The following is a 12,271-nucleotide window of genomic DNA, read 5'->3' as shown; positions in this document are numbered from 1 at the left end:
AGATAAACTATTCTGTAGTAAAGAATATATAATTATATTGTTAGAATTCTTCCCTGGGTTGAGATGACTCCCTGCTCTTTTTCAGCTTCTAATTAATTAGAAGCTGAAAAAGCTTCTTGATTAGAAGCTGATTGATTTTTTAAATAACAAGATAGAGGTTGAGAATGCTGAGAAATAAAAATCTGGCAACAGAAGATTTTAAAAGAAGTCCCTCTTATCGTTTATTCTTATCATTTAAAAAGATACCCAGAAATTACTTTTCTGCTTAATGGCAATTTTCATTTTTCAAAACGCTGAGCATATGTTTGTTATGCCCTCAGTATTTTTAGGGGTGGACTCATATTATTATATTAAAGGAGGAAAATATTCTTATCTGTTTTATATCACTACTGAGGAATGAACTATGAATAGTGCCAAGGTCCAGTTAGAACTCCATTACTCTGTTGGAGGCATGTTCAATGGGTAAATGACTGTTTTTCATGTTGGACATATACTGAACTAAATATATGTAATTTTCCTTACTCACATGCAGCAAAGTGTGACCATAGACTGAAGTACTGTCAGTGAAATGTAACCAGGGGACTAAGCAGTGCTTGCCGTAAAGCTAACTCACTTATAGAGCCTCTTTGCCCTTCACCTTTTTATTCCTCCCATCCATTTGCCATACAGACATGATGACAGAAGCTCCAGCAGCCCTCTGGACCATAAGGTAATCTTAAGAGTTTGTTATTCATTAAATACGACTGAGGAGAAAGGCAGAATGCGCTTGAGTTCCTGACAACTTCTTGAGGCAACCATAGCAAAATCTTATGACTACCCCTGTGCTTTTCTTACCTAACAGAACAGACCGTTTCTCTCCATTGTTTTTTAAAATTCCCTTAGGTTTGAATTTCTTCACATTCTGGGAAAATTATTTTAAAAAATAAAAATAAAAAGCACCCAACAGCGCTTAAAAATCTCATAGTAAATTAAGTCAGTTTTCTTGGGGAGAGTTTTGGAGTTGTCTGTCCTTCTGGCATGCTATTCTTTTGGGCATAATTTCGGCCCTACTGCTTCAGAGCTGGAGGCCTGGATGGTGACCTCTTCCTCTTGAACTGATACCCCTGCTCTGTGAGCAAAGCACTGAGTGAGTAGCCTCTAGTTTCCCTGACTTGCTTTACCTGCTTTGGAACCTCCATCCTGTGACCCAGCTTGGGAGTGGGGATGATATGGGCCTCAGTATTTTTTACAGTGATCTAGAGTAGAACTTTCACCTTCTGAATAGAGGCTGGGTAGAAGAAAGAAGCCCCCCCAAATTTTTACTGCATTGTACTGGAATTTAGCCTCTGCAATACAGAGCTGGAAGACTGCAATATACCACAGTCCTTAACTAGGAGCTGGGTGGAGAAAAAGCCCCATCTTACTGGCCCCACCCATTACATTGAAGCTTGTCATACCAAGATGGGACAGGGACTATAGGGTTGCAGCTCAAGCACCTAAAAATATTACTGTTCTTAAAGGAATTTGATAGGTTTTTTTGAGAAAAATTTTTTTTTCATTTTATGCATGCCCTTAGCCTAGGATGTCCAATGGTTGTTTAGTTGTCTGTTTTGAAATCATTTTCACCAATTATGTTTCACTGGGGCATTCGGAAGATTTCTCCCTCCCGCTGTTAATTGTTTTCAATATTTTATGTAATTTTTCTTCACTTTTTATTATATTTTCTATCTTACTCTGTTTTAAGGAATATTCATTTTCTTTTTATTCTTTTAATTTAGCCTTTGTTTATATAATTTTGTTTTTATCTACTTCTTTTAGGCTCTATTAGCTCATCATTTATTTCTTCCATAAACTGTCTTTTTTATATGGATTACTAATGTAGTAAATTACTTTTTAATAATATTCATGCTTAAATATTTTATCTAAAACTTTGTTATTTTTTTCTATTTTCTTTATAAAAAGATTTTATTTATTTATTTATTTTAGATGGAGGGGAAGGGAGGGAGAAAGAGAGGGAGAGTAACATCGATGTGTGGTTGCCTCTCACCTGCCCCCTATTGGGGACCTGGCCTATAACCCAGGCATGTGTCCTGACTAGGAATTGAACCAGCAACCCTTTGGGTCTCAGGCCAATGCACAATCCACTGAGCCATACCAGCCAGGGCTAAAACTTTCTCTGTTCTGCTGCATTTTCCCATGGATACAATTTTTCTGCTATTTTTTGTTCATTTTTCTTGTATTATATTCGTATAGACTTTATGATAATGTGTTTTCAAAAATGTTTTATTTTGATGGAGCAAAATTTTTTCTAAACTATTTGCATGTGGTTTATGTGTGCAATGAATCAAAGTTGTGTATTGGTCTAGAAGGAATTTTTATTAGAAACTAATTTTGTATGAGATCCTTTAACTTTAATTGTTTCTTCAGTGAAGACCGAGTTTTATGGAATTTTTTCTTCAATTTTTATTGTTTATTACTACAGTTGTTCCAATTTTTTCCCTTTTGCCCCCCTCCACACAACCCACTCTTCTTGCCCACTGTCAATCCCCACACTATTGTCCATGTCTGTGAATCATTCATACATGTATGACTAACCCCTTTGACTAACCCTTTCCCCTTTCTTCTACCAGTTCCCCCCTCCCTTCCACCAGTTCTCCACTCCCTCTCCCCTCCTACAGCTACCAGTCTGTTCCATGTTTCCATGTCTCTGATTATATTTTTCTTGTTAGTTTATTTTGCTCATTAGATTCCAGTTATAGTGAGGTCATATGATATTTGTCTTTCACTGACTGGCTTGTTTCACTTAGCATAATAGTCTCCAGTTCCACTCATGCTGTCACAAATGGTAGGACTTCTTTATTTCTGCTGCCTAGTTATTTCATTGTATAGATGAATCACAGTTTTTTAATCCACTCATGTACTGATGGGCACTTGGGCTGTTTCCAACACTTGACTATTGTAAATAGCTCTGCTATGAACATAGGGGTGCCTAAGTTCTTTTAATTGATGTTTCAGGATTCTTAGTATACAGTCCCAGCAGTGAAACACTGGGTCATAAGGCAGTTCCATTTTTAATTTTTGAAGAAATTACATACTGTTTTTCACCTGGCTGCACCAGTCTGCATTCCCACCAACAGTGTGCTAGGGTTCCCTTTTCTCCATATCCTTGCTAATACTTGTTTGTTGATTTATTAATGATGGCCATTCTGGTCAGTATGAAGTGGTATCTCATTGTGGTTTTAATTTTCATCCCTCTGATGGCTAGTCTATGGGCAATTTTCTTATGTCTATGGGCCATTTGTATGTCCTCCTTACACAAGTGTCTATTTAGGTCCTTTGCCCATTTTTAAATTGGGTTGTCTTTCTGGTGTGGAGTTCTTTATATATTTTTGAGATTAAACCCTTGTCCAATGTATCATTGGCAAATATTTCTCGCATACAGTCAGTTCCCTTTTCACTTTGATGATGGTTTCTTTAGCTGTGCAGAAACATTTTAATTTGATGTAGTTCCATTTGCTTATTCTTTCCTTTACTTCCCTTGCTGTAGAAGATGTATCAACAAAGATATGTCTACATTGGATGTCTGAAATTTTACTGCCTATGGTTTTCACTAGGACTTTTATGGTATCATGACTTATATTTAAATCTTTATCCACTTTGAGTTTATTCTAGTGTATGGTGTAAGCTGATAGTCTAATTTCATATCTTTGCATGTACCAGTCCAGTTCTCCCAACACCATTTGTCAAAGAGACTATTTTTACTCCATTGTATGCCTGTGCCCTCTTTGTTGAATATTAATTGAGCATAGAGCCTTGGGTTTATTTCTAGGCTCTCTATTCTGTTCCATTGATCCTGTACATCTGTCCTTTTACCAGTGCAAGACTATTTTGATTATAGTGGCCTTTTAGTATACTTTGATATCAGGTATTTTGATCCCTCTAACTTTGTTCTTCTTTCTCAGGATTTCTGAGGGTAATTGGGATCTTTTTGTTTCCCTATAAATGTTTGGAATAATTGTTCTAGATCTGTGAAATATGCCATTGATATTTGAATAGGAATTGTGTTGAACCTATAGATTGCTTTGGGTGGTATGGACATTTTAACTATGTTAACTCTTCCAATCTATGAACACAGTATATACTTCCATTTAGTTGTATGTTCCTCAGTTTCATTCTTCTGTAGTGTTCTATAGTTTTCTGAGTAGAGGTCTTTAACATTCTTGGTTAAATTTATTCCTAGGTACTTTATTTTTCTTGCTATAGTAAATGAGATTTTTCTTAGTTTCTCTTTCTGATAATTTATTGTTGGTACACAAGAATGCCATCAATTCCTGAATGAGTTTGTACCCCACTACTTTGCTGAATTTACTTATTAGGTCAAGTAGTTTTTTGATGGAGACTAGAGTTTTCTATGTATACTATCATGTCATCTGCAAATAATGACAGTTTTATTTCCTCCTTTACAATTTGGATGCTTTTTATTTATTTTTCTTATCTGATTACCATGGCTAGAAGTCCTGGAACTATGTTGAATAAGGGTGGTGGAAATGCTTTTAGTTTTTGTCTATTGAGTATGATGTTGGCAGTAGTTTTCTCTTATACCACCTTTATCATGTTGAGATATGTTCCCTCTATGCCAGTTTGGCTGAGTGTTTTTATTATAAATGAGTAATGGATTTTATCAAATGCTTTTTCAGCATTTGTTGATGTGATCATGTTATTTTTGTCTTTGATTTTGCTTATGTGATGTAGTACAGTTATGATTTGCAAATATTATACAATCCTTGCATTCCCGGGATAAATCCCACTTGATTGTGGTGTGTGGTCAGTTTAATATATTGCTGGATCTAGATTGCCAATGTTTTGTTGAAGATTTTAGCATCTATGTTCATCAGAGATATTGCCTTGTAATTTTCTTTCTCTGTTGTGGCTTTATCTGGTTTGGGAAATAGAATAATCCTGGCTTCATAGAGTTTGAAAGTCTTCCCTCTTCTTGGATTTTTTGGAATAGTTTGAGAAGGAGAAGTGTTAGTTTTTCTTTGAATGTTTGGTAAAATTTGCCTGTGAAGCTGGGTCTGGTTCAAGGCTTTTTAGTACCAGGAGTTTTTTCATTACTGCTTCTACTTTACTGATTGTTATCAGTCTGTTCAAGTTTTTTGCTTCTTCTTGATTCAGCTTTGAGAGTTGTATGATTTTAAACAATGCATAATTTCTCTACTTCCTCACCTTCTCCAAAACAGAATATTTCCTGCAAATATGTTTTTTTCTGATGATCTCTTATCTTTACTTTTTTGAGCAAAAGTCATTCTAAAAAAGCTCCTGTCAGTACAGTGGCCAATCACTACAGTGTCTTCCTGCAGAAAGGACCTCTAGAATGTAGTATAGTTGATGTGCAATAAAAAATTTTTAAAGAGAAAAAAAGTGATATGGTCACTGTATAGCTAATGGGCTAAGTGTTCACAGTTTTGAAGACAGTATGTTAGCGGGGGCTAGGATGAATATATTTATATCTTAACAGAGAAAATGAGACATCTTATCTAATGAAACTTAGTGATAACATGCAGATTATAGAAAGAATAGGAGAAAATAGTAAAAAATATATTCTGATGAAAGAAAAGAGTGATAGCAAATATAAATGGAGGCTTAATCCTGGACTTGTAGGAGATTTGTCTTAAAGGCATTTCCCATTAATTTCCTCTACTTTCCTGGGAGTGCTTCCAGTCTAGATTGTTTGTATCAGAAATAAGAAGTAGAAGTACTCTCAGATAGAAATTATACTTTTAATTTGAAATATTTTAAAACCTTAATATTTCATATTTCCAGACAGTGTTGGTGGACTGTATAGGAATCAGCATCTCATTCTCTTAGAGAAGAACCCTTGGATACTTGTAGAATTTTGTGTTCTGCATCATTGATCTGGTTGGGCAAGCTAGATTGAATAAAATATGTCAATGTCTTCCTATATCTTCTAATGTTTACTGTCTCACTAAACTCCAGCCTGACTCCAGCTAACAACACATTCACTCTTTTTCATGAAATATTCTCTAAGCCAAGAACCTACATGCAGAGCCATTCTGTTACAGAACAGGTCCAAGAGGGGCATGATATACTATTACTGAAAGGACCCCCACTAGGTTCATTATGTCTGCCACCAGAGGAAAGACATCTCTCAATGCCAGAGATTTGTGGAAAGGAAAGGAAATGTTTATTTAAAGCTATACAGACTTAAAGTAGGGACCCAATGTCTTCATTAAAATCCCAAAGACCCTTAAAACACCCACAAACACACACAATCCTTTCTTCTCCCTCTGCCCATATCGGGGGTACTATATCTCAGAAAAAGGAGTAGACGTCTATGATTCAGGCTCTGGGCACCATCAGCTCTGTCACCATCAGGATCACCAGTTAATCCAAAGCCATATGGCATCTTCTCATGGCCCATTGGTAAAAGTCTTTTCTCCTTTTTCTTCCAGGCAAAGTCTCTCCCGCTTCCTAAGCCATGTGGCCAAAGGGAGCACCCCAAAGCCATGGGGTCCTCACTCTCACCAAAGCCACAGGGGCTCCCCCCATCAAAGCTGAGTGGCAGTTCTCTGCTAAAACTGCACGATTCTCTCTGCCGCAGATGGATTCTCCCTCATATGGCTGAGGGAGTCCCCACTCTGGCCAAAGCCATGTGGTTCTCCCTTACATTGCTACAGCTGTGTGGATTTAAATCCCCGTGCCAATCTTCCTCTGCAGCCTCATTTCCGACTCCTCCCATGATCAGCTACACTTGCCAGCACTCCCATATCCTTCCAGATTTCCTAGGCTGCCCTGGTAAATCTGGGCAGTCATGGCCCCATGGTGTGGAGCTGATCACCTCCAAGCTCTCATGAAAGCACTCTAACCCGGGGGAGTTGCCTCCCAGTTACATCTTGGGTAGAAGTCACTCCCTTCTCCCTGGCTCAAAGCCTGGCCACAGCTATTTAACATATCTATGAAACCAGTTAAAGGTTATAGATTTGTTAAATGACCATGCCAGATGTTAGCTGCAAAGCTGTTGCTATGCAGAGCTCTCAATGGCCCTGCTCCTTATGACCTTCCCCTAACTCTAGCCTGTGGAGGGAAGAGGTGAGGTATCCTATATATCTTCCTGGATACCTTGAGTTCTGGACCCCATTCCAAATTCCTCTTTGGGGCCCCTCTTTGGGCTGCACCCTGTTTCAATTCTCTAGTCCCAGGGAATTACTGTCCTTACTGCCACCAGTATTCCTTTACCAATGACTCCCTGGAGTTGGTATATAAATACCCTGGTTGTCTTGCCACTTGAGTGGAATGACTCTGCAGTGCTCTACAGTAGCTTCCAGACTTCCCCAAAGGCTATTAAGATCCAGTTATCGACAGGGTTAACTCCTTTAGTAATAATCATTTTATTGATTGTGTTTCATTCCATCTTTTTTACCTGTCTTCTTTTTCCTGGGGCTATAGGAGGAGCTTGAAATGCAGACAACCCTATTGGCATTTCCTAGACAGTGACCTCCCCAGTAAACTAGTCCCCCTTCCTCTCGGAGTATATTTGACACACTTTTGTTTAGAAATGTGAAGATGGGAAAAAAATAAAGGAGCCACATACTAATCCTGACAAAGTCAAGGGAGGCCTGCCTGCCTGGTGGCCTTACAGATTCAGAGACCTGATGTAACCATAGAGGATGGTCTGAAGTGAAAACTTTACAGCTAAAAGCACAAGCACGTCATAGCAGGCAATCATGTTCTAAGCCAGCATTTTTCCCTAAAGAATGTCAATTTTTATCTTAACTGAGCCTGTCTTTATTTTGCATCTGTGATGATATACCTTTGGAATTTCAAACTAATTTCCTTTGTTCAGGACCTCTCGAAGCACATCCACTACACCAGAGCAGAGCCCACAAATCTCCTCATTGTTATTATTATCATGTTGATTGTTAACTGTTAACTACCCTGTGTCCACCTATATAAAAGAAGTCTGTGTCTATTCAGTTTACTTTTTATCCAATCCCAGAAATTGCCCCACTCTGCTTTCCTCATCTCCCTAATCTCTCACCAATGAATTTCATGTAAATCCTTACATTTTCCCTTTTGATTCTGGTGCATAAAATAAGTGGCAGAACTGCTATTTTCTGGGGCATTTTCTTAATCCATTGGGATTTTGCTTCCTGTCATCGCCTCTCATGGCCTTCTTCATTCTCCTGTGAGGTCACCGCATATTTCCTCTAGGGGTTTATAACAGGTCAGTGCTGCCTAAGAAGTTATGTCAACCCTCTCATCTGTCCTGTTTCCTCAATTTTGGGATTTCTGAATATGGTATTCTTCACGAAAGTAATTAAGCATATCATTTTAAAATAAGATTTGCCCTCAATGTCTTGTTTACAAACTAAATTTTTAATTCTTAATAGCAATGGGTCTTACTTGTCCTAAAAAGAAGTAGGAAAATAAATAGTTTTTACTATTTTTTCTAGGTACAGATAGAATGCATTTCTCTCTAAATTTTAAAATATACACTACTTTCCTTTTTCTTCAATTTACTGTATGACCTGAATTAAGCAGAAGTAATAATATTTGTTAAAATAACATCATGTTTGCATTATTCCCATTTACATTTAAAAAATTTTCAGTAATAGTCTGATAAAAAAACAGTAACATAGTCTTACAAAATGGTGTTTACTCACTTGCTCATAAAGACTTACAAAAGGAACCCCCTGGCAATGGGCGAGGACACACCTGATTGGTGGTGTTGCTCTTATATCAATCAGGGGCAAAGCAGTTGTATAGTCCTTAGTTCATCCTAGCTTGTTGCCTGCATTGGTGGCCAGAGCTGGTTCATGCCTGGGGCACATAAAAAAAAAAAAAAGACTTACAAAAGGAAAGAAAAATGGAATCTTTGAAAAATATATGCATGTACATTTTTAATTAATGAAGAATATTTTTGGTAGTGGCATAAATGTCATATTGTTTGAACAAGGCAAAAGAAAATCTAGCCTTAACATTTTTAACCTATAAACAACCATACTTATTATTTTTAAGAACTGGTATTTGGGAGGAGCAGTGGCATGGTGGGAAGCAAACATTTAAACAAACAGAATACATGCCTTTGTAGTAAATATTCTGCTTATGTCTACAGCTGGACTATTCCAACCTTACCAGTTAGAACCAATCACTCCTTAGCCAGTCTTTACATGACATTTTATGGAATTAAGCAGCCTTCATTTTGTTACTAATAATATGAACTCAGACTAGCTAGAGCTACAAAGGGAGTTCGTTGCTTCATGCAAAGTGGAGACTCAGAAATAGAACTGCCTTTAGCTGTGCTTCAAATGACGGTACATAGACAAAGCCTTTCTGGCTCTCTGTTCTGCTGTCTTGTTCATTGGCGTTTTCCTTTATTAGAAGAACTCTCTCTATGTAGTCACAAAAATAGCATGGTAACTCCAGGTTTACGTTGTCTTTGGAGTTTCTATCTCATATCTAATTTCAGATTATATACCCTTCTTAAATACAGACGGAACATATTCAAAGATAGATGGTATGTTAGATTGTGAAACAATCTTTAGCAAATGAAAGAAGATTAAATTCATACCAAGTATATTTTCAAGCCACAATAGTATGAAACTAGAAATCAATAACAAGAGGAAAACTGGAAATTCACAACTATGTGGAAAATAAACACACCCCTGAAAAATCAACAGGTCAAAGAAGAAATCAAAAGAATAATAAAATATTTTGAAGAATGAAAACATAAAGTACCAAAACTTAGGGATAGAACAAAGGCAGTGTTAAGAGAAATATTTATAACAATAAAACCCACATTAAGGGAAAAAAGAGCTCAAAAACCTAAATTTGTACATCAAAGAACTAGAACAAAAAAATACTATGCCCAAAGTTAGCAGGAAGAAGAAAATAGCAAAGATCAAGCAAAATTAAACACAATTTATGGCAAAAATCAATAGAAAAGATGAACAAAACTAAGAGCTGCTTGAATAAGATGAGTAAAATTAACAATCCTTTAGCTAGACTAACAAGAAGAGAGAGGACTCAAATAAATTTGAAAATAAAAGAGAACCCATTACAACTAATACCACAGAAATACAAAGGATCATGAGAGACTATGAACAATTTTGTAGCAACAGATTGGATCACCTAGAAGAAATGGATAGATTCCTAGAACAGCCACCAACCAAGACTGAGTCATGTATAAATGAAATATGTGAACAGATCAATGAGTATGGAGATTGAATCAGTAATCAACCTCCCCCCCCCGCCAAAATTCAGGACCAGATGGTTTCCTTGTGAATTTTACCAAACATTTAAAGAAATATTAATGCCAATTCTTCTCAAACTCTTCCAAAACATGCTGGGAAAGAAAGATTTCCAAGTTCGTTTTATGAGGCTGGAATTTCCCTGATACCAAAGACAGGTAAAAACACTACAATAAAAGAAGATTCCATCCAAATCTTAGCTATTATAAATAATGCTGCAATGACCATAAGGGTGGATATATTATTTTGAATAAGTGTTTCAGAATTCTTTGGCTATATTCCCAGAAGCAAAAAAAAAAAAAAAAAAAGAAAAAAAGAGAGAAAAAGAAAACTGGGTCATGACGCAGTTTCATGTTAAATTTTTTGAGGAATCTCTGTACTATTTTCCACAGTGGCTATATCAACTGATATTTCCACCAATGGTACACAAGTGTTCCCTTTTCTCCACATCCTTGCCAGCACTTGTTGTTTGTTGATTTATTTACCATAGCCATTCTGACAGCTGTGTGGCGATATGTAATTGTAGTGACAGAGATTTCACTTTGGATAGTGTACACAGAAGGTAATATACAGATAATGTATTATAGAATACATTAAAATAGTGTATAGAATGCACTTGAAAACTTTATAATTTTTTTACCAATGTCACCCCAACAATTCAATAAAAATTAAAAGAAAGAAAACTGTGCTCAATGTCCCAGATAAATATAGATGCCAACATTCTCACCAACACCGTAGCAAACTGCATCCAGCAGCACCTTAAAAGAAAGTATCATGTGAGGTCTGTTTGGAAAGTATTTAGCCATGTAGTATGAAAATTGGAGACATTTACTGAAGAAGATATACAAGAAAAATTATAAATAGGACAGCGATGCCTGAGTCCCCTTCAAAGTTATGACCAGATTTCTTCAGGAAATCTGTTTCATTGGTAGTAGTTTGAATCAAGTCATTAATGACTTCAGCATGATGTTTCTTCTGCTCTGATAGCAGAGGCCACAGAACAAATTTTGTTAGGACATTATTCATGCGAACATCCTGTGTCAAACTCTCGGACAGAGACACCCACCTCTGGCATTGTTTCAAGTCAGGAGAGGAAGTAAGGCAACCAAGAGATTAAGAGACTTCTTGCAAACAGATTGAGGACTCAGGTTATGTCAAAGCCGAGGGTCCATCACCCCCTTTTTCTATAGCCCCTCAAGTCCTTCCCTGAGGGCCCCTTCATGACCATACCTGTCTCAGGTCATCCCTCCTTTGAGGAATCTTACCCATCATTGGCTAACCAGTCATCTGCCCTGGGCTAAGCAGGGTGAAGTAAAAGCAGGCAGAGGTGGTGTTCCTGCCAGGAAGATAAGCTTGGTCTCCTTAGTGGCTTATGGTCCCAAGATCTCTTTCTCAGCCTTAGCCAGGAGGGATGACAGCTTCTGAAACCAGGCAGGGTGGTTCCCAACAAAAACTGGGTAGAGAAAGAACATATCTCAATATAATAGTCTTTTTAAATTTATTTATTTATTTATTTTTAGAGAGAGGAGAAGGGAGGGAGGAAGAGGGAGAGAAACATTGATGTTAGAAGCATTAATCAGTTGCCTCTCACATGCACCCCAATCGAGGACCAAACCTGCTACCAGGCACGTGTCCCAACCAGGAATCGAACTAGCCATCTTTGGCTTTGCAGAATGATGCTCAGCCAACTGAGCTACACTTGTCAGGGCCATAACAAAGTCTTTATATGACAAGCCCCTAGCTAACATCATACTCAATGGTGAAAGGGTGAAACATTTTCTGCTAAGATTAGAATTAAGTAAGACCAGGATGCCCACTCTCATCACTCCTATTCAGCATAGTACTGAAAGTCTTAGCCTGAGCAATTAGGCAATTAAAGGAAGCAAAAACCATTATATTAGAAAGGCAGAAGTAAACTTGTCACTGTTGTGTAGTTTATATGATCTTACATATAAAAATTTTAGAGACTCCCCAAAAGCCATTTTAGAATAAATAAGTTAAAAAATCAGATGCATTTTTTT

At 37.2% G+C, this 12,271-nt stretch overlaps 1 pseudogene; it reads left to right on the top strand.

Moving 5' to 3' along the window:
* Window positions 1–8,688: 8,688 nt before the first annotated feature.
* LOC118975489 (uncharacterized) lies at window positions 8,689–8,833 on the top strand (annotated as a pseudogene).
* Window positions 8,834–12,271: the final 3,438 nt, after the last annotated feature.

Source organism: Sturnira hondurensis, unplaced genomic scaffold, assembly GCF_014824575.4.
Source record: "Sturnira hondurensis isolate 20B ecotype Veracruz unplaced genomic scaffold, ASM1482457v3 Scaffold0001509, whole genome shotgun sequence".
NCBI lineage: Eukaryota > Metazoa > Chordata > Mammalia > Chiroptera > Phyllostomidae > Sturnira > Sturnira hondurensis.
Note: the sequence above shows the minus strand (reverse complement) of the source record. Positions and strands in the feature narration are given on the sequence as shown.